Source organism: Neopsephotus bourkii, unplaced genomic scaffold (assembly GCF_033783945.1).
Source record: "Neopsephotus bourkii isolate Nb327-2 ecotype Australia unplaced genomic scaffold, CSIRO-AGI_Nbou_v1 NB_1663, whole genome shotgun sequence".
NCBI classification, from domain to species: Eukaryota; Metazoa; Chordata; class Aves; order Psittaciformes; family Psittacidae; genus Neopsephotus; species Neopsephotus bourkii.
The window spans coordinates 6,331,283-6,354,762 of NW_026902137.1; the positions used below are offsets into that span (position 1 = coordinate 6,331,283).

General features: G+C 42.2%; 1 long non-coding RNA gene across 2 annotated transcripts in view; it reads right to left on the reverse strand.

The window, feature by feature from the left end:
• The window catches only part of LOC133224223 (uncharacterized), a 39,537-nt gene extending 21,112 nt beyond the window's left edge, over positions 1-18,425 (reverse strand). The window contains exons 1-3 of one of the 2 annotated variants that reach the window (XR_009728791.1): positions 18,404-18,425; positions 5,909-6,009; positions 3,465-3,598 (exon numbers count right to left, since the gene is read on the reverse strand). This is a non-coding gene — a long non-coding RNA (uncharacterized LOC133224223). Of the gene's footprint in view, positions 1-3,464; positions 3,599-5,908; positions 6,010-12,380; positions 12,461-18,403 lie in introns of those variants that run through there. The other variant, XR_009728790.1, reaches the window with a different exon arrangement.
• Positions 18,426-23,480: the final 5,055 nt, after the last annotated feature.

Sequence of the window (23,480 nt, forward strand, 5' to 3'; positions counted from 1 at the left end):
CAGTTTCCCAGTTCACTTTGTCAGGATCTACTGCAGGCGTCAGAAAAACCCTTAGCCAAAACAAGACAGCAAAACCCTACCTCAGAGAAGCAGCTGCTGTTCTAGAGATTACAAAATCAGAAAGGAAAAGACAATTAAAAAGCCTCCAAGAAAATCAATCTAAAACGTGCACTTTTTCCTCATACCATCAGCATGAGAATTTCTATCAGCCTTTCCCTGCAGCTATACAAGGGTTAAAAATTACTCTAAAGAGAAATATTTGACAAGATTCTCAGCCAATGACATTGAAAGAAAATGTCTGGCTTTAAGAAAATGCCAGCTATCACAAGATGTATGACAGAAAGCAAGAGATGCTGACACTCGGTTTTCTTCCACTGGAAAAGATACATGCTAAACCAGATTTCCCATCCTTTTTCTAAAGTTGCTGCACCCCATTCAGCCAGGGAACAGATCACATCTTGGAATAAAAGGTTTGGAATCACAGTTTCTCCCCTACAAAGTTCAAGCTTTACAAAAGGAAAGCTTTGCCTCCACAGAGCTGCAAACTGCACAAGAGGAAGTTATTTCCTCTCTTCTATTCCCTCAGGAGGTGTTACATTCTTATAACCTGTCAGGCTTACCCAGGCATATTTGTAATTTATATTTAGTATAAGGTCATTTTTTTTACACACTACCTCTGGATATTCCTAACACAAAGAGTGAATTCTGATTACTTCCTTTTCTCTTACAGGTCAGATACCTTTCCCAGTGCTGCTGTGCACTGGAAGTCTACATGAAACAACTTTCTGAATACACCAAAACCACAGTGAAAGATAAAAAAGACAAACATTACTGGATTTTTCTGCATCTTAAAATATAATTGCAAAACACTAAAAGTAAGATTTCCCTTACATTTAAAATAGCATCTGTGTTTAACTAGAAGTGGGAAAAACTTAGCTGAAATACATATAAACACGCATACTCAGAGAAAGGGGCACTCTCAAACTAGTCCGGTCAAAGCTACGGAGAGATGATACACAAACTGAATACTGTCATTTCAGAACAAGTTCAAGTCACCCACAAAAATGGTCAGGACAGCCCTAATTTTAAAATGGCAAGAAGAAAAGGGATGGAAGAAAGAAAGAAGAAAAAAACAGATCTGGAGAGAGTAGTGACATTTGGATAGTTGGCAGGGATCTTAATACGGTTTCAGGCAACAGCCAAGTCAAAAGGAAAGTTACTGTAGAAATTCAAACTCCATTGACAAACAATTGTCCTGTCCCACACACTCACTTCTGCTGGAAGTGAATAATTCTGTACCCACACAAAGCATTGTCATTAAGAGCCAGAATTTACAGTGAGAACCACAATGTACAAGCTATTAACAAGCAGTTATACTGCATCATTCAAAGGCCCTTGCAGCCAAATAATCCCTCTTAAGTGGTAACCAGTGGAAGGCACTGCCTAGGGGAAGTTTTGAAGGGTAAATAGACAAACTTATTTCCCAGTCTTCAAGAATTTGTGGTTGAAGAATAGATACTTTAATATCCATTGTTGGATTTTTTGCCAATGAATTTGTCTAATTGCTTTGGGAATATATAGCACCCTGTGGACCTAAGTTCCATCGCATATTAATACATGATGGAAATAAGTACCTCTCTTTTTGTACTGTGAACCTGCCTGCTGCTAATTTCATTGGAAGAGCCTAGCTCTTGAATTATGGGCATGAATGACCATTCTCTATTCACCTGCTCCACATATTGAACAGCTTCACAAATGCTTATCCTACCCATTCCTGTCTTCCTTCAGGCTGACTCTTCCTCTGTTTAGAAGTTTCTGTGAGAGAACTTTCCATCTGTGCTCATAGAATCACTGGGAGCATTTCTGCACACAACCTTGTTACCTCTCTCATTGTGCTTTCTAGTTGTACTATTCTGGGGGAAAAGGATGGTAGGAAGGGAGGGAGGCAGGGAGAGAGAAGACCAGTACAGTAGGAAGCTACACCATTCCCTGTTTATTTTTCTCTAACATCGTCATTCCAAGATGCCTTCAAGCATGAATACACAATTATACAATATTTCAAAATTTTTCTTTGTAATTATAAAGAAAAGAAAATGGAAACCACTACACTGTCTTCAAGCCCAACTCAAGCCAGCTTCTGAGTCAATAGTCTGGTTTTCCCCACATTCTTACTGGCGTCCCACTTGCACAACATTATTTGTATAGGCAGCCCAACCTTGTAGAACTTCCAGCTTTGATGTATTTTCCAGACTGGATATCTGCTGCAGATTTAACATTTCTGGAAAGTTTCACGGAACAAAACCAAGCCAATTCAGATAATGAAATTAAGGAAAAGTATATGTTGTTCTGCTCTTCTGAAAAGCTCCAATGCCTTCATGAGCTACAGAAGAGATTTTAAATTGGCAGTGCACTACCCTCATATCAGGGACATATTTTCCCATTCCTATGAAAATATGAAGTTTGGCCAACTTACAACTACTGAGTCTATATAAACTATGGTTTTCTAAAGATTCACTAGAGTCTGAAGGCTGAAGATGAAATCAGAATGCACCATCTCCTGTCCACAACCCTGTTAACCAAACTGAAGAGTCATTATCCTCCTTAAACAGTTCCAGCTTGTTCTGGATCTGCAGAAACTGAACTGGACTTTTCCTGCAACTGAGGCTTCCAGAGCTTGCTGTGACACCCAACAAAACAGAAAGTGGTTCAGCTGTAGCTACATGCTCACCAGTACCTGTGTATTACTGCCTAGCCAGTATTATGTGCACTGGTACGAAGCACCCTGAAATAAAATGAGGAGGGAAACATGATGGCAGAAAAGAATTCAGGGAAGTAGCTGAGACTAGAACAAAGCCCCTGCTAGAGATATGCCCAGACTGAAAACAAGGTAGATACCACATGGAGATGGAGGAATGAAGGGATGAGTTCAGAAAAGGCTAACTGGAAACTGCAATGAATTGGGGAACAGTAGATTTAGAGAATGACCTGGGAGCTTAGAGAAGGAAAACAGAGTGTAAATGCAAGAGGTGTGAAGACATTCTTGGAAAAGAATACGGACAGAAAGGATGAAGCTTCCTTGAGTCTACATCAGATCTCATTATCCCTGACACCTAGCATTCCTCCTCTATAGGCAAATAACCCTAAACCTCACTGAAAGAGTCCTCACCCCCCTCTAGTGCTCATCCATGAATGACCCTATAAAGTAATTTTGACATAACTGACATAAAACCAAAGACTAAACAGAAAGAACAATCCCTGCATATGTCTCTCACTGCAAGATGATGCATAATAAGCTTCCTATTTGCATATGCATATACAGACAAAATGCTTTCATTCAGGAGCAAAATGCAAAGATCCTAAAAAATTAGTGCGGAACTATTTTGCTGTTAAGAGCACATTTGATAGAGAAAAGGGTATTTAACATCACTCCCCCAACTGCCAGAAGCAACTTTAAAAATACTCACATTTTTCAACGACGAGACAATTGCACACTGAAGTAATTTGCAAACTGCATTAAGAACGGTGCCACGGCTCTTCTCTGCTTCAAGCACTTGCTCTTCAAGGGGGAAAATGGTGTGCAACCCATTTTAACAAATGCCTATGGAGAGATTAAAAATATCTAATGAAAATTAAAAGCATCTGTGCTTTTCAACCTTACCCTAGCTAGAGATCAGAAGCCAAAGAAAAAGCTGTAACAAGATTTCAGAGTGAGCTATTGCTAATATAAATATCCAAGGGGCACATACTCAGAAGCAGACTACAAATAGTTACAGCCATGAGAACCACCAGTGGTCATGACCTAAGGCTAATTTTTCTCCTTACCTAAGGGCAGACTTTTGCTCCCTGCTCATCACAGGGAGTATGTAAGTACTTGCATAGTGTCTAAAGGTCTGGCAACATTTCAGCAGGGAGGTGAAAAGCTCTCCAGAACCCACAAAGAGACTGCTACTACTGGTGAGAGTGAGAAAGCAGCCAAAGTGGTAGGAGGAAGTAGACAGCAAAACAAATGATAACAAGTGAAAAAAGGGTCAGGGATTATTGACCTAAAACATACATGTCTTCAGTTTCAGTTGACATTTGAGCCATAAGGGAAAGCTAACTAGAAACAACAGTGTATATATCTGTTACAATACAGAACAGTTTGCAAAGACTCTCCAATAATGACTAAGCTTCACCTTTTTTTTGAGAGGTTGAGCACTGCCCATTTTAGGCATGGGGAAGGTGAGGCTGAACAGGTAAATTCATTGCTCAAAACGTACCAGTGGCAACCTCACAATTAAACCCCAACAGATTCTCATCCTATATAACCATTACACAACAGTTCTTTCCTTTCTTACTCTTGGGAGTACAAGTTAATTTCTCCCTTGAAAATCCCCATGGATGCTAAACTTTAAATTTAAAAGTTATAATTAAAACATTAACTACTGCTCAAATTGCCAATTGAATCTCGTATTCTCAGATTCCTGAATTACAGCTGGTAATGTTAAGGAGCAAAACTGCCTCTGAGCCAACCAAGGTATTACCTTCCCTTGATAACCAAGAAAGCCTCTGAATAGAATTCTGCTGCACTATTCAAGGTGCCTATAGCCCCGCAAAGACTGGTGCTTTCTTCATATTCCAAATTACTATGTCTGTACAGCAGTACTAAGGGAATGGGATCAGGAAGGTTTGGGTTATTTTCCCTTCCCTGTATCAGAGGGGGGAAAACCACTAAGGAGTTCTTACCATACTTTTGGCACCAGTATTTGTTTAGGGTTTTATTTTCCTGTTTCCAATTCCCAACCACCTATAAACATGGCATTTGCAAAAAAAGACCAAAATGGGTGAGACACTTCCAGAAACAGTTGGTTTGGAACATGATTCATTTTTCACAGCTCTAACTGATGTACACATTCAAGTATGGCTAAATTGTCAAGCACGCTGAGAGCCCGTTAGCTGCTTCTTGGACTGGGGTACTCAGTTATGAAAACCAGGCAGAGGTTTCTAAGCAGGCTATCAGTTGACTCCCACTTTTGTTCTAAAATGCCTTGTCCCAGTTTCCTGTCTGAAGCTTTCTCCTGGTGCTAAGTCCATAAAATAAGTACTGGTTTCATAAGTTACCACATGTAGGTGTAAACATGCAAGCTACAAAAAATGAACTGCATTTAAAGAAAACCTGCTGAAAGTTAAGTCAATTGCCCTGTCCCTCCTGGCACAATAAACCTTACTAGAGAATATTACTTAGTACAAGGGTAGAGCCTAAAGCTTGAATGCTGCCTATCTGGATTTAATGCTACAAACACTTGGGTTCCTTTCACTTTGAGTCAGTTGAAACTGATTTTAAGCATTACACAATTTATCTCATCATGTTTTCGTTATATTCTTCCCAGAGGCCAACTTGCCCTCATTTGACACAAGTTATATCATGCTGCTTACTAAATATGGTGAGGGCATCACCTCAGTGAGTCATGCTGGCTTCCCTCATTCAGGATACAACAAACACTAAAGCAGATGCAACAGAAGGTGGAAGCTCAGAGATCTCTCCACTACTACGTACCAACAACTTAAAATAGGGATGTCCAGCACTGATGTGAGACTTGAATTTTTTAAGTTATAAATGGTTTCAGATACTCCTTCAAGCCACAAAACACATTATCATTATTAGCATTATTATGAACAGCAAACCCACAACTAATGATTTTAATTTACCATTAGGAATTGCAGAGTCCACAGCAACAAATTACTCAGTGATGTTCCAAACCCCTAAGCACTTACATGTGCTGAACCATGAGCAAACATACTGATTTAAAACCAGACATAAGACAACAGAGAGCAATAAACGTCCAAGTGCTCCATGTAAATACCCGGACAGTTGACCTACAAAACACATAAAAAGGAGGATGTAAATTTTCTAATAAAAGGGACAAACCTCTAGTTTATGCACTTTGGCACATATGTGGTTCATTTCCATCACTTGTCTTTAATCAGGGGAAAGGTCTCATCCAGGATCTCTGATGTATCACTTCTGGTCTGCATGAAAGAAAGTATCTGACATGAGGACAGATCTTGCAGATAAATGCTATTTTTCTCATTTCATTATTTTTTTCATACAAATGTTTTAAAACAAACACCTATTCAGAACAGACACGACCAGGACCCTTTTGCAGTATATTATAAAGGACAGATTGGGAAAATAACTTTCTTTCTCAAGGAACCCCTGAGACAACAACAACAACAAAACAACAACCAAAACAACAACCCAAACCCAACAGTAGATGACAGGATGCCCACATCAAAACTAGAGTCAAATCCTTTCCTCTTCTCCACAAATTTCCACACTACTCCTCCCAAGAGATTACCCACTTTCTATTATGAAATACTGTAGACATGACAGGCAATGATGGATTTACAATGTAAACTGCCTCTAGACCATCCTTCATGCTTTGATTTTACTGGAGAAGAGACAACTTACGCTACTTATCAATCAGGTTTTAGAAACAGTCAGATCTTTGAGTACACCACTTAGAGTATCTTGCCTTCAACAGCATTCAGGAGAGCAAGACTCTTCACACAACATAGCATAGGCACAACAGAGAAAGCCTCTGCTCCCTAGTACCTGTCAGCACCCACAATAGCCAAGTGCCCTAATACAGGAAAGATATTTGGGTTTTTTGTTACCTACTACAACCAAGACTGTTTCTGGTAACCATAGGAGAGCTTGAACCTTATCTGAAATCCTGCTGAGTGTTGTGTCAGCAAGAATTACCCAATTTCCTACAGAAAAAACTGCCAGTGCTTTGTCAGGTGCAGGTGAGATATACCTCCAAACACAGCACTACAGCTAATGGGACATACAAGCCAACAGTGATGGACAAGACAAGAACTGGGAAGAACTCTTTAAGGAAAAAGATGAAAGAAAACCCAAGAAAACACTCAAACAGGCATTCTAAATTGTAAAACAGAGCTGCAACACACCGACAAGAGAAATAAGAGATGCAGCTGAGCCCACTTATACACAAGTTTTCTTTCTCAATTATAGTGGAGTATAGGAGGTCTCGGTTCTCTTCTGGATTAAAACTGTCCTGCTTACCATTTTAACAGATGTAAAGAACACAGAGGAACAAGGATCCCTTCAAAAGACATTTCTGTCCCAAAGACTGAACTAGAAGATATCCTTCCTTCAATTTTATAGGAAAGAGTAAGGAAAGCTTAGCTAGATTGAGAGATTCTGGCATTGCACTAATCCTGCAGGGAATTTTTTGGGCATTTTGAGATTTGAGATAAACCAGAATCTCAAATAAGGTAAAAATACCTGTTATAAATCATTTAATCCATGGACCATGCTGTATAAACTCTAATGCATGCTTAGCATTGTACTGATGATCATATGACTCATTTGTGTTTGGCGTTTTTAAGAAGCTGTGTTTTTTAAAGCTGAGCATACACCAAGCTATATACATATAGAATGACTCACAGTAAGATTGTATGGTATTTTTATTACCAGAATGACTGCATGTGTTTTGTAACAGGCGCTCAAACAGGCATATCAAAATACTAGTAGCTTTCTATTGCAAACAAACCAACAGCATCTCCAGTATTACTTGTCTCAACACTACATCCAGATACGTACACAGACACCTCTGCCAGCAGTAACACAAGTGGATACACAGACAGTCTGTATGCACTTTATAGGCAACAGCAAGGGAGCTCAGGCACTCATGCAGGATCCCTGTGAATGGAGTTAGATTTGTATTTCCTCATGTTAAATAAAAATACAGAATTAATACATAACAAAGGAGCTGAAGCAGATGAATTCCAGGCTTGTTCTACTGAATTCTTTTGATCAATGGTAGGCAAAAAAACTCTCCTCTATCATAAAGCACATGTGAAAGCAGATTGGTGATCTTTCTGAGGTGAGGTTCATGCTCAGGTAAACTGCATCAGGTTAAAATTTCAGCCTGAAATTTCCAAACATAAGGTAACAAACTTGTCTGCTGATACTGGTTTCAGAAAGGACCAGGGAATAGGCTCTCTTACAGCTAAATGCTAGATAACCACTCTAAATAGAAACACAGTTTGGGACTTAGTGAGAAAGAGGGAGATGCTGCACAGATCCAGTACAAAACCTGCCAACACAAGGTCAGAGCAGGCATGGAACAGATTTAAACCATCTTTCTTTGAGGGAAAAAGCAAAAAACCAATATAAGACACAGGAGAGCTGATCTTCCAGCAAGCAGCCTGTGATGAAAGGAAATGATATGCAAATATGATTCAAGAAGAGTAATTCTGCAGCAGTCTGCAGAACCACAGCGACAGAGGAGTTCAAGAGGAGTCAGCACATGACAAAGGGAAATGATTCTCTTGGTACAGCAACCTCTCATGCGCCAGAGAAGGCAAGACTGGTCTGAAACCCCACATTATAAAACAAGGTTTATTTCCCCCCTGTGCGATGTATTTTTCTTTATCTTTCTGAAGATTTAGCTCTGTACAAACACCAGAGCACAGCAGTCTCTGGGAAAAACAGGTATTCTTCTCACTCGATTTTACTACACTATTGGAGGAGGGGGTGAGGAGGGAAGGTTTGATTGAGCTTTGTCTTCTAGTTTACATCTGCAAGAATAAGCTCAAGGAGGCAGCAAATCAACAGCACCAAAGTCAGTTCGAAGACAACATAACCAGAGTAGGAATGGTGAATTAGAACACAAACCAGGAAAAGAACATTGCATGTAGGGCAGTGGGACCTGATCCTCAAATACATACACTGCAGTTCAATCTGCACCAGGTAAACAAGATTCTTGTTATTTGGTCTTTAATAAAAGCTATTTTTTTTTTCCCCAGGAAAATAATAAAATCAAAAGAAGTCGCTGGAACACCAAGTCAAAGATACTGTACAGATTCTAGTTGTCACAGGGACTTCTTTGAAAGGACCTGATATTATTTTTTCAGTCTTGGATCCCATATGTTAACACAGAGTAAAATAAAAGGATCACAAGCAATCACTGCAAACTGAAGAGCACACTGATGAGAAAAGAGAAGACTGATGCTAGTAAGCTCCTGAGAAGTCAGCAAACCTTAGCCCCAGGAAACCAAACTAAACAACCTCTTCCTCTTTTCCTCAGTGACAAAACCAGGTTTCACACCTGGAGCCTTAGGGAGGAGGTTCCCAAACTGCAAGTCAGGGAGACAAAGATAAGCATTTAGCAGCTTGTCTGTGGAACCATAATAAAGGAAGATCTAGGGACACATCACTTCCATGGGACTAGTTCTGCAAGAAGGTTCCACATCTTGAGAACCACTAACCTGCGGGTTTATGAACTGATGAGTAGATGGCAGTAGAATATGTGTTAAAGAAAAAAAGAGGAGTATCAAATATAAGCAGAGATTTTGTATCTATCCATAGACCCTCTTCAAAGACTAGGAGCCAAAGAAATGGAAGTAGTGAATTTCCACATGTAGCTAACCCAGCTGTGCATGTCTGAATAGATGTAATTTTCAATCATGCTTTAAGATACACAAGAAGCACAAAGAATCATACATAAAGAGGTAACCAACAATGCCTCATGGAAACAATACAAAAAACAGCATGTACAAGTCTGGTTACTACAATGATATTTTTCTTTTGCCTTTGTGCCACTGGTTCAAATCAGAGCTCAGTTGAAGAAAAACAAAAAATCACAATGTGATAATTACACCTGAGAGGCTCTGAAGCCACTTAAAAGACATTAATTCACTTTGTTGAAGACAGTGCCGTAAGGAAGACATCACAGAAAGTTATATTTAACGGGCACTGAAATTCTTCTAGCACAATCTCTTCTCTGCAAGCTGCTCCCTCTGTGGCAAATGTGAGGCATGCTGAGCTGCATTTACACTGTCATTGGAACTTACCTACTGTACAAGTGTCCATTTTCAGTGCTGTGCCATCTGGGTACAACAGTACAACACTGGGAATAGCATTTTGTCTTCCTAGCACTGAGGACCCAGGTTTTTCCTCATTGCACTATTCGAATGTATGCATCAAGAGTGCTTGTAAGTGAAAAGCAGCAGCAGGCTCAAAGGAGAAAAGCCAAATCCCCCTGTGTGAATACTGTATAGAATGCCCAGTTGAGAAAAGCAAGATTCCTCTTGACTTTCACTGGCATAGACAAAAGACCAAACTCTTGCTAGGCACAGAACCTGGAATCAGTTCAAACACTGCATTATATTTATCAGATTCCCAAATACCACTTGATGTACTGCTGAAAGGAACCTTCCATTGTAGGTACAGAATCAGCATACTGACTGCAGTGCTTTGATGTTCCCAGATAAGGTCAATAATCTGCATAGCAGGGAATTATTCACAGCCTGCAGGTTGTGGAAACATGTTTTCAGGGGCAATGCAAAGATAGTGTGTTGAAACTAGGTTAGTGTTTTTTGCAGAAAAGGTTGTGAGACTTCTCTTGCCAGGAAGAAGAATCTGAATCCATCTGAACAAGCTGAGTATCTTCCTTACTCTGAAGCCAAAACTGTAAGGTGCATGTCTGATTGACAGGAAAAAGCATAAGGTACATTCAAAATCTTAGCGTGAGCTCTCAAACAGAAGAATTGAGTGAATGAACTTAACAGTAAATCAGACAGAATATGATCAGCAGTGAAGAGCTATTGATTCAACCACTTGCTTTGAGCAAGCAATGTAGTATCACTGAAGCAATCATCGTCTTTCAGGAATGAAGTCAAAGGATTTTTGGGGCCCAAGAAGCCAATCTCCTGTATTCTACATTTTGCACAGACTAAATGTGCCATACTAGAGAATCTAAAGCTAACAAATGTAAGCCAAGATACATCAAAAAAGAGGTGGCATGCTCTGAGGTTCACATGTTCCGTTATAGCTATTTTTGTCAAAAGCTGAATGGAAAAAAGAACTGCTCAAACAGCCAACAATATTGAACTATTCTTACTAGGAAGCTATTTCTCCTTTTAAGTCCCCTGCTAACCATGTGAGACTTTGATAAGCCAAGCTTTTGTTTCTTTCCACTCAATGTCAACTCCTTCTGGAAGCAATGATGCCTCCTTTCCATAAGCAAGACACATCAACGACAAAACCAGAAACTTCTGACGGAAGTCAGAAAAAGATTAATAACTGATTCTATTACTAACTGATTTTGCCTGGAACAAGGATTACGGCCTCAATTCTCTTGGGCAGAATTCACATCCAAGGTGCAAGGAAGATCTGTTCCATAATCACAGAATATTAATAATTAACTAGCTTATGATATTTTGCATAAGCTGCCCAACATGTTCATTTGAGTTTTCAATGGGCTCTTGCAGCCCACACCAGGATGCTTTGGAGCCACCTATGACTTAAGAGTTCCGTCTTTTCACCAAACAACGCTGGAATACAGGAACAGAAAAGCGGAAAAAGGCTTAGGAGGCAATATCGGTATTTGTTCTGTGTACAGAAGACAACGTGCAGAAAGACCAGCATACCAATGTCTTTCGTTTGCACTAAAGCAGGGAAGAATAAAGCCAGGAAACTTCAATTGCCTAAGAAACACTAGCCACATACTTTTCTTATCTGCTTCACTTTATCCTGTCTCAATCCATTTATCTCTGCAATTCCTAGTAATCATCCAACAGAATAGCTCATAGGCAACAAGTGCCCAAGGAGATGCTGGTCACTTCCTGCCATCAGAAGTGCATTCAATGCAATTAGCAACCATTGCAGCTGCCAGTAACACAACAGGCATTGCACAAGATGCTTGGAGATGGAAGAAAAACATTGTGGTAAGTACTAACAGATAAGAGGAAACCCTCTAGGCAAACTTCGTCCATGCTCTAAACTAGCACTCCATGAAACACTTGGAAAGGGTTAAAATGCATTAGCAGCTCCTCTACCTAATCTTATGGGTTTAGCCGGAGGAAGGAAAGAAAACTTGACTGCAAAACTCCCCTCTGTTATTTGGACACTATCGCTCAGGTAGCCTTCAGACAGCACTTTAAGCAGAAAGCCTGAGGTAAGCTGAACAGTAACACACCTCTCTTGCTCTAGTCGGTATATCCAAACAGGCAGTGACAACGGCGAGGATAATGGGCGTGCTAAAGCGTTTTACAGCCATCAGCCACCCCGTCGTTAACCCGCGATCCCCAGTCAGTCACTGCACCCGCACCAACCTCTCACACCCTGAGGGCAGGCCCTTCGCTGACACAACCCCGGCACCAGGCACAGGCCGCGCTTTGCGCCTGGTGTGACCGCTACACCTAAGTGCGTGCCCGGGCAGAACAGCGCCGCTGCCACAGCACTGCTGCTCCCTCCCGGCGGGTTTCATGACGGAGCGCGGGGAGGGCAGCACTGGCGCCGTTGAACCGCTCCCGAGCTCCCCGCCCTGCGGCCGGGCCGCCATGAGGCGCGGGCCGCTCGCACCCACCTGCACCCGCCCGAGCGCCACCTGGCGGGCGAGGCTCCCCGCAGCCCTTCCCCGCGGCGGCCGCGCTGCCAAGATGGCGGCCCCGCGCGCGCCGCCGCCGCCTGCCGGACACGTACCGTGCGGGGCTGCTGTCCCGCCGCGCTCCTCCGGCCTCCTCAGCGGCTCCGCCATGGGCAGCTCCCTTTCCTTCACCTGCGGGCAGCGAGACAGGCACAGAGCCCCGGCGGGGGCCTCGCCTCCTTTCACCTGGTGGTAAAGTGAAGGAAGCCAGAGTCGGCTGTGAAATTCAAACTGCAGGTGTCAATCCAACAGTTATTTTGCCATGGACACCATCATCCAGGCAGCCTTCAGTGGGGGAACTCCAGAATGGGTTTTGCCATTCTTAAAAGTGCCCAAGGAGCTCCCAAAACAGGTACAGCTCCTGTGTGGAACGGCCCAGCAGAGGGAGTTGCTATCATGGGAAGGCATTAGATAGAAGAAAGGGTGGAAGAGGAAGAACAGGGAAGAAAACAAATGTGCTTTATCAGCAAGTGTTGGAATGGAAACCACAAGGCTCTTGTTTGAAGCAAGTGTTAAAAGCAGCACGTACACATTCACAAAAGGCGCTTTGCAGGGACTGAAGATGCTCACTGGCCTGTCACTCCTCTTTTACATTCTAAAACGTATTCGATGTAAGTGGAGAAAAAGTCATTCCCTACAGAGCCTGAGTCAGCTTTCCAGCTCAAAGAAGGTGATGTTGCGCCTCTGGAGAGCTACTTGCAGCCATCTGCAACAGAATGGGTTTGAGGGAAGGATCTCGGGTATAGGGGTGCTCCTGGAGGAAGCTTCTGCACCAACCCAGCACTGGTGCTGTCACTGCAACGGAATTTCCACATCCAAGTTTCTCCTCGGCAAGAAAGAGCACTCTTCCCCCCCCCTGCACCCAGGTTAACTCTAAACAGGATCCCTGCTAAACAGCAGGAAAATGCATTCTTTTCAAACAATTCTACCAAGCTCCCGACGTTTCCTGGCAAGCCTGAGCAGTCAGCTTCACAGGCCTGGACACTGACACAGTTCAGGACTAGTGCGGTTAGCGTAAAGAGACAGTCCAAAATTGATATCATAGAATCACAGAATGGGTTGGGATGGGAAGGATCTTAAGAGCATCCAGTTCCAACCCCCTGCCATGGGAAGGGATGCCTCACACTAAACCACGTCACCCAAGGCTCTGTCCAACCTGGCCTTGAGCACAGCGTCAGGGATGGAGCATTTACCACTTCTTTAGGCAACCTGTGCCAGTGCCTCACCACCCTCACAGTAAAGAACTTCCTTATATCTAACCTGAGCTTCCCCTGTTTATTTTAATAATATTAAATGTACAGCTTGGAAAAGGCCATTCGATGAGAGCAATCATTAAAAGCATGGCTATACAGCAGGTATCAGTTCCACTAATTTGGCAGATGACCCATTAAAGAAACATCCGTTTAACAAAGCTGCTTCAGGTGTACGGGTGCCCTGCTCTGACTGAGGTTGCAGACACACTTCAGGCATGTAGCTTGGTGACATTATGAGCCCTTCTAATACTTACCATGAGCATCTGATATTTACCATGTTCATAAAGACTCAAACATAGAGTCATAGAGTAGCATGTGTTAGGAGACAGAAGCAAAGTTTATTGACACCATTGAAAACAAGTTAATTCAAAACAGATCCACAGTCCTGAGCTAGAGTGTTACATAGCCTGAGATACAACAGAAGACAACAATAGTAAGAAACAATAGAAAATAGATGCAAACAAACCACTTCACACTATTTCTTCAAGACATGCCACTAGAAAAGCACACTAGGCATAAAAAGTCAAAACAGTATGTTTAAAAAGGACTCAACTGCAAATACTTAGCAGTTCCATATGAATGGTAAAACAACATTTTAAGTGCTCAATGTATTTAAGACACCATCCAAAATGGTTAAGATGGGCCTGTTGCAAATAGCAATATCAACAATGTATGTACCATCATCTGTAATTAGGTACTTATTAAACAAGACCAGACCATACAAGCTTCTTTCAGGTGATTATAGAACTCACTGTATATTTAAGATCTGAAATAAAACCCACTGAACACTTTTCAAAGATATGATGAAAATATGGGGTGGCAGGTGTTTTTTGGTTAAGATTGTAGTTTCACAATCACCTTAAAATTCTATAAGCTGGCATTGGCAGTAGAAGTAGCCTACCCTTTTCCATCATTCACACCCTAAAGCCAACCCTTTGTACAAGGGGACACACACAGTGGAATGAATCAGGAAATTGTTCTGTGTCAAAAACCAACCATTAATATCTTTGCCATGTAATTTTAGCTCCCATCAGTTGTTTGGCTCAATTCATCACAGAGCCATGTTAAGGCTAGCGCTGACAAAGACAACAGGTAGTAAGAGGAAGAGACACTGGATCTTTCAATAGCAGTGTTAACTTATCATGAAAACTTTAGCCAAAGGCACAACAGCACTACTTCCAGATGGCATTTTAATGTTCCCATGTATCTGCTACTGATTCGCCTATTTATGGACAGAAAACAAAATACAGTTAAAATCGTCACTTCATTTTGTAATTCAGAGGGAAGAAATAAGCAGTCTAGCTTGAGGTTAGCTTTCCTTTCAGACCTTGTTTTATGTATTATATGCTGTACCCATGGTAATATCTCTTTCTCACCACTTCCCTTTAAAGGTCTTTGTTTCTCAACAGCGAACTCCTCCCTCTTTACTCCAAGCCTAAGATAAGCTTTTATAACTCCCCCCATCTCTCCTTCCATTTTGCCTCAGCATTATGCTCCCGTTATACCTTATAACATTTGACTTGCTTTTCCCAGGGATCTCTTCTTTTCTTTTAAACACTGACCTGTCTCCTTGATAAAAAGATTTGGGCTAGGTATTTTATATTGTCAGCTGTTCAGGCCCACAGATTATGAATACAGTGCTCTAACTTATCACACGGCATTAAGGAGCATGAGAAGAAGAAAATTCAGCACTAAATCTCTTCTACAAAGGTTTCCAAAAGCCACCTGCTTTCACTCAAAAAGTTCACTGCCTTTGTTGGAATGTGAAGTGCTCTCCTGGCATGTCATTAAGATGGAAATGCAGGCATAGAAAACTTTAAAAATAGCTAAAGCAGAAAACCACACAGATCTTTATAACATTAAAGACCCCAGCAGGAACATTTCAGTATTGCCAAAAATTAATAGGGTCTTCAGTGATGGCCTCCTATACCAGCTTCAGAGCACTGAAAAAAAACCAAACCTACAAAGGGAGAATAATCGGTGTATAAGGAGATGCAAATAGAGCAGAATGGCAAGGATTTAAATAGTAAAACTAAAGAATTTCACAGCAGATAAATGTATTGTGCAAAATATGCTTGAAAGCTTTCACTTAGCAAAATCGACTGGCCTACACAAATACCTTATTTTGCATTCATCGTGATCGTAGTCTCATTTGCTACAACTGCTACACAAAATTAAAAAGCACTATGAAAATGAGGAGTTATATGCTGGAGGAAACTTAAAAATGCAAAACTAAGGCAACTCTTTGGGATTAGGAACTGAAAGCCCTCATTTCCACAACATGGGTATATGACAGAGCTGAGCCAGCAAGGCAAGGCCCACAATAAGAGGTGCTTAAGAAGATGCTTCCACAAAAGACGTGACTGATCCCCAAGTAGGAAAATACCAAAATGTTATCCCTACCTTGAGCAAGCTACCAATATGTGGGAGAGTCAAGAGAGAGCAATATTAAAGCAGGTGTTTATTTTCAGCTGAAGGTGCCTGAAGGGAACAGAATGACTTGCAAGTAGCAAAGGACACAAGTTGTTTCTGTTGTTGTTAAGAACTAACAGGCTTAGGACTTCGTTGCAGAAACACACAGCCTGCCATACAGTGCTACACAGGAATCTTGTTTTACTCATTGGCATGTCTTCTTTATTTCTTATTTAACAGCAGTATGAGTGGCACTTGAAGAAACCAACAGAATCCAGCTAACATGAACTAATACTTTAATGAAACTTATTCCCTGCTATGTGTTTCACTTTGCCCTGTCATCTTAATCAAGCTTAAACATTCATTTTTGTAACTGTTACTTGTTTCTGGCCCTGTATAGATGTGTGACTAATAAAGCAGATCTTAATCCAGAAGTGAGACAAGAGCTGTCAGTGGTTTTACCACAAGAATTATGTGGGTATCATGGACTAAAGTGTTATATCATCTCCTTGGAAATGCTGAACAGAAAACCAAAATAAAGATCCCAAGATTTGGACCTGTCTGACTTGCTGCAAATCACAGACAGCCACAGATGGAGAGGTGAAATTGATGTTGTGATGGTATCAAGGGAGAGGCATAGGAAAAAAGTCTCTGAATAGTGAAACAACAAGAGTTTCTAATTTTTTCTTTTCTTCATAGAGACAAAAATAAATCGTATCAGAATTTAACTGCCAAAACGAAGGGAGGGGTGAGGGGAAGCTGTTTTAAGGACTGATTTCAAAGAGTCTTTTATCTTGACAAGAAAAGATTTTAGATGATCTGCCCAAAGAGAATGTTACTCGCTTTCCACCAGCAGCAGGCTCAGTGGGATAGCAGCTACCTACAGGTTAGGAAGGGGGATACCCGCAAACACTCTCTTGTCTTGTAGCCTTCTTCTGTTTTTGAGGGGTGGGGGAGTGTCTTAGCCTACAGTGTGCAACTTCAAAACCTCCCTCTTTGCCTTCAGGGATCTCAAGCGTCCCCTATCCATCACCAGGATGGTGACAGTCTGCAAGATCACCGCTGTCACCAACCTCACGGAGCTAAACAGTTAGCATCTCCTAACTACCCGCACCTAGGACCCTCAAACTAAGCATCATTCCACTTCATCATCAGCTCTCTGATCTTACAGTCACCAGCAGACTTGGTTTCCGCAAGAAGCAAGAAACAGGGTAGCAGCCGCGGGCCATAGTCACTTACAAAAGAGCACAGAAACACTTCCTCAGCTCCTCAGGAGCTCAGCACCAGCTCAGTTTTACCCAACACCGCATCCCACACACGGGAGACCCAAAGTCGAGGCCCACCTCAGCCAGAAGGAACGCGAACACCCCGCGCCCTAGCGAACAGCTCAAGCCTCGGGAGCACCGGAGCCGGGCAGGACGGAGCCTCTCGCACAGCCCTTCCCAAATGGCGCAGGGCAGAGGGGCAGGACCTCCGCGGCTCGGGGACAAGGCGAGCCCGAGAGCTGCTGATGCATCCATGCATGCATCCACCCGGGGAAGTGACCCCAGCAGCCTCTAACGGGCGGCGGGGCCGCGCAGCGGGGATGACCGGCCCATGGCGGCCGTGCCCTGCACTGGGAGCCGCCACCCGGGGGCTCAGCCGGCCCCTGCCCAGGGGTACAGCGGAGCCCCCGCCTCAAGGGGTGCTGATGAGGCCGGCCCCAGGCCGGGGCAGCCCCTGCCCGCCGCTCCCCACCCGCCCTGCTCCGGGCCTACCTCTTTAACCCCGGTGGCGGGGTCAGGCAGCGGGCGAGCCGCCGCGCTCTGCTCCACTCTCCTCAGCGGCGGCCCCCGGCAGCGGAAGCTCCTCCGGCCGCAGCATCACCCCGGCGGTCCCCGGCTGAGCCCATGGCAGCGGCTGCTCCGCCCCCCGGCCGCGCCTCCTCCTCCTCCTCCCTCCCTCCGCCCTGGCCCAGCCGTGGCTGGGGCTTCCCTGAGCGCTCCCAGCGGGCCGTGCGCGCCTCCCAGCGGCAACAGGCGGGACGGCAACCCGAGGTGGTGCCAGCGCTGCGCTGTGACAGGCAGCGGCCGCGCACCAGAGCCCGCGTCTGGCTTGGAATCGCTGGGAAATTCAAGGCTGCAGCTGCAAATGCACAATCATGGCTTGACTCCAACAAAAACAACACACACCCCAACAAACCAAAACAAACCACAAAAACACACAAACCCAACACCACCCCCCCCAACACCAACCCAAAACACCAAACTTATGTGCTCAGGATTTCTCCGCGCCCCGTTTGCAAGGTATCTACATGACCTGAGGTTAGAGACGTTCAGTTTTGCGTTGGGCAGAGCAGTACTGACACAATGCTAAGTCACAAAAGCATCCTGTCCTCCCTGAGGATGGAGTGCAAAGACCTCGGGTGGAACCTGCAGTTACAGACACTTCTCAGCCCTTCTGGACGCTTCTTCACTGCAGAAAACACTCTTCCTTCAATTAGGCTCCTTTAAAACACTCTCAAACCAAAGTGACATTTTAGAGAAGGACAGATGATCAAAACAGCAGTTAGACACAAAACCTGCCATCTGTTCTTTTAGTTGTTCTTCCTCTAAGCAGGAAACAAGACCTGCCATAGGACAGGGGAGGATTTATCAGTAACAGCACAGTTCTCGATGCTGAAATATGCGGTAGTTCCCACTAATCCCTTTGAGACATCATCTAATTTTAGAATTTCTTACTACGTAAAACTACTTCTGAGTGCTTATAGAGCACAAGGCCACAACAGGCCTGCACCATCATCTTCTTGGCTTTGGATAAGACCAAATTATTGCTGAATAATGGCAGAAATATAAATTCAGTGTCACATTTGTAACAAAATGTCACATTTATAGTCTGTGATTTGCTGCAATCAAAGCAGTGACGGAGGCTTGAGGAGGGGGTACTTGAAGCAACAGAAGAAAAAGCTAATGGGGTTGCAAGGTTTCCCCAAATCTTTTCTAAAGACCAGGGACAGAGTGGGCTGATCTAAGTTACCCTGACAGCAGCATCAGACAGACCTTTTTACAATAAACTTGTGGTGACTAAAACCATCTGAAGAACCATAAGGCATTTGCAAATATCTCCCACTGACTAGCACTGCTCAGAGCAGAAACATGCTGCATCTGTGGGCACTTGACATTACATTTCAATTTATGCTCTCCAGGTCTGGGCAGCATCTTCCCATGTACTGGTGGAGTTAACAACACAGACATGTTCTCTGCTCAGCCACCTAGGTGCCATTTTTATGCTACAGATCCCAAGGGTTTGAATTCTGTACCTCTGAAAGAGCATTTCTGTCATAGGAAGATGCACCTGATAGAACTTCAGTGGGATTTGGCAAGTGTATTTGGGAACCTTTAACAGATCAGGATGAAATAATCCTAACTTATGTATCACAGATTAACTGTTACAAACCTATGTTACTTATCCTAGGAGGAAGAGCATGACAAGGTCTGTTTAGAAGAAACACAGCAAGCCAGGGGAAATACTCTCTGTGTTTTAAAAGTATAACACCAACTTCAATTCCTCCTGATTATTTCATACAGACTGTACCATCCACATGGGCTTTAGCACTGACAGGAATTCTTTACCATAGAGGAAACCTCTCAAGAGGAAACAGCACTAAAAGAGAACAAGTCATGCTTTGTATTTCTGTTTCCATGACCAAATGGCTTTGTGATCTCTATGTTCTCAGCTGTAAGATTAGGATAACCCTTCTATCTTCACTAGCCTAACAGTTTATCAATACAAAGCACAGTCAAAATACAAGGAAAGCCACATGCTCAATTACTTCATTTTTTCAAGATTAACTTTGCAGGATGACTCAAAAATCGAAACTTTTCGACACGATACAGATGCAGTTACTGAGAGTTAACAGCATGCCAGTTTTAACACAACACCCAAATTATCTTGTGCAAGTAGCTTTTAAGTTTTAGCTCAGTGATTCATGAGCTTGCAGGTATATCTAGTTTTCTCATCCTCCTGCACAGACAGCAAGAATATGAAAGGCAGACTTAACAATAAGGTTATTCAGGAGTTTCAGCTATTAGGATTTAAAATTCCTGAATTACAAGTCCAAGTGTTCATGTAACCCTGTGTAGCATTCAGAAAGTCAGAGAAGTCTGTGTTTATCCATTCAATACCTTATCCTCAGCGTTTTAAGCATTTCAAATCCTTTGCATCCCCCAACAGAAAAATGAGAAAACAACTTTTTTTTTTTTTTTTTTTTTTTTTTTAACTGGGTACACAATATCCAGAACAGGAGCAAAGCAGCAAAAAGGGGAAAAGAAAAAAGGAAAGACCTTGCAGGAATGACAGTGTTTCACAACAGGAATATCCAGGAATATCCTTTTTGTGCCTAGAGGTTATTGTTACAACTATAAAGGTCTAAAGAGAAAGACTAGGCTTGCAGGCAGAAATGGTATCTTGTATTTGACCAGCTTATACAGCTTAATATAATGGACAAACTTTTGGCTATTGCAAAATGAAATATTCCTTTCTGCATTACACCTGAACTCTCACCTCCTTCATTAGCCTATCTACATTTGCTTCCTACTTTTATCTCCATTTTGGCTGGCACCTGTCAATAACTAGGCCACTTATTTTCAGAACCAATTTAGACACGCCAGATTATGATACACATCATTTTACCTATTGTAGCCACCCCAATATAATGGTTTTATTTAAGCAGAAACCCCTGCACTGGATGATGTCCCTACCTTCTCTAGCTCCTTCCACATCATCTGCTGTTCCCATCTGTCCCTCAAACTCTGTTCCTTGCTTCTAAGCCTTGCCTGGCAGCTGTGACTACAAAATAAGAAAGTAGTATCAATAAGTAGCCATTACCAGGTGCTCAAGACTGAAGAAATGCACCTCAAAGAACCATATTCTCCTGTGAAAAGCAAATGTGGTGGGCAATAAATATGCTCATGTATATTCTTTTAAACCTAATGTCACAGAGTCTTTCACACTGATGAAATACAAAGAATTTCCTTACACTATCAGGTAATAAAATTGTAGTTTAGGTAGAAAGGAATGTTAGTTGTAAGGACAGGAAATACTATGTTATTAGCAACACTTCTGAACTGCTGTAATAAGAAATCCATAGTTAAACAGCACCATGATACTTCAAATTGCTTTGTGCTTCGTATTTCCAAAGCACTTTTAAAATCAAGCATACTACATGAAGTCCTCAGAGACAAATTCATCTTGTATTTGAGAGGTAAAGTACACAAGTGATCTATCACAGCTGCACAAGAAGTCTGAATTCTTAAATCTTGGCTGCATCTCAGCTCTCCAAGAACCAGCTGTGCCATTTCTCGCATATTTCTACAGCATCCAAGAACAATATTGTTAGAATACAACACATTTTTCCTCATGCTAGTATTGGAAGCCATTTATGACACTACCTTGAAGCTGATTATTCCTCTCTAGCATTACGACATGCAACTATTACGTAATAGTATCTGAATATTGATAACGTATTGCAAGGAACACATACGCATCAGAAGTAATTCAGGCATGTCTGAAATTAGACTGTCACAGTTTTAAGATAACAAGAAAGCTTCAAAGGGGTATGTAGCACGAGTCAATCTTTTTCCTGTTGGTATACAGTTTCAAATCATCAATTTCAATTGATTACATATAAAAATCCCAGACAGTCTTTGTATCTGCAATCATAGATGAACTTTCAATTTCACAGAATAACTGTCTTAACACCTTGTTAACTTTTCTCAAGGTGATAAGCTCTTAAATACTGCTGGCATTTAAAAAGACAAATGTTATTCCATGGTATTTAACAGTTGCATTCGTTCCTCCAGGAGGCAGCAGTAGAAAAAAGTTACAGTCTGTCTTTACAATGAGTTTAGGAAAACTACCAGTAGATATTACAGTGATTCGCAGAAATAGTGTTGCTGACGTGCATGAATGTGCATTTCAGTCTCATTCCCTTACAGCATTCCAGACTAGCTTCTGTACCATCCCTCCACTGCAGATTCAGTCCAGGTCAATACTAGCAGTAGTTAACTCTTTCAGTTCTTGTCCAACCTTAAGTGCCCTGTCAAGCTTACTACATCCTAAGGACATGTTCTCCTTGGTCTTTGCTCCTGCAATAATCTACCCCCTAGATTATTAGCAGTTTTAGTTTAGGAGAAATTCTCTCACACACAGAAGCTCACTGGAAGGCACAGAAACATTAGTGGCTAGTAAGGATACACCTATATAATCTGTGCTCTTGCCTCAGTGAATGTACTCCCTGACTCAGTGCTGGTTCCAAGGCAAGGAACACTGGAGGAGATGCATGTGCAGAGTTTGAGACACCACCAGACTAATCCTGTGGAATTACATAAACCTCACATGAAACAGTGCCCTCCAGGTTCAATATATTTTTTGACCTCTTTAAGAATTAATTCTGAGGGAGCTAAAATTCACTATGAATCAAATAACTGAAAGCTGGTAAGTGAAACTTAGATTCAACTGCACTTTTTCAATCCATCTCTTCATACTTAATTTCATCATACGAAACTTTACACACAACTTTATTGCTTTTTACAATCTTCCTCAGGCTGATCAGGTCTCTTCTACCCATGTTCATTACACTAAAAGCATTCCATAGTGCAGACAGGTTTTTTTCAGTCTGGTATCCTTTTTGAAAATAGGCTATTAGAACTTGCCTACTACATTAAAAGCATTGCTGAACCATGGTTTTATACAGCAACAATGTGTTATCAGTTTTGTCCTTCACTCCTTTCCTAACATAATTTGGTATTTTATGCTAGCAACTATGGGGTTGATGTTCAGTAAACTATCACAGCTCAGGACGGGCTCCTGGGAGGCAAGTCTGCCTGGCATTCATCATCACCTATGCAAAATACAATACAGGTTTTTTTCCCCACACACATGCAAACTGAACCTACACTGAACTGTTTGTTGGTTCACTGTCTCATCCTGAGTCTGCCAGCAATCCTTCACATTTTGGTCCTCATTTTTCTTTCATCTGATCTATTCAAAATAATCAATACTTAAAAACTTTCAGCCACAGTACTAGACAGTTACTTGCTCCCACAATTCACATGTAAACAAGAATCAGTGACTTGGAAATCTCTCCCAGTTTCATGCATTTGGACAGAAGGTCTGAAGTTCGAAAAACATTAAACCTGGATCTTAATCCAGGTAGGTTAAACTTTTTAAGCCATTTCAAGAATCCCATACCAACTTCAGCATTCCTTTAAGAAAGGGGTTAGCTGTCAGCTTCTATGCAGAGTAAAGAAATTTCTTACAGCTACAAGCCATTCAGACTCAAGTGCACAGATGAAGTAGACTAGGTTCTGTCAGCTGCATACCAGTATTAAGATAC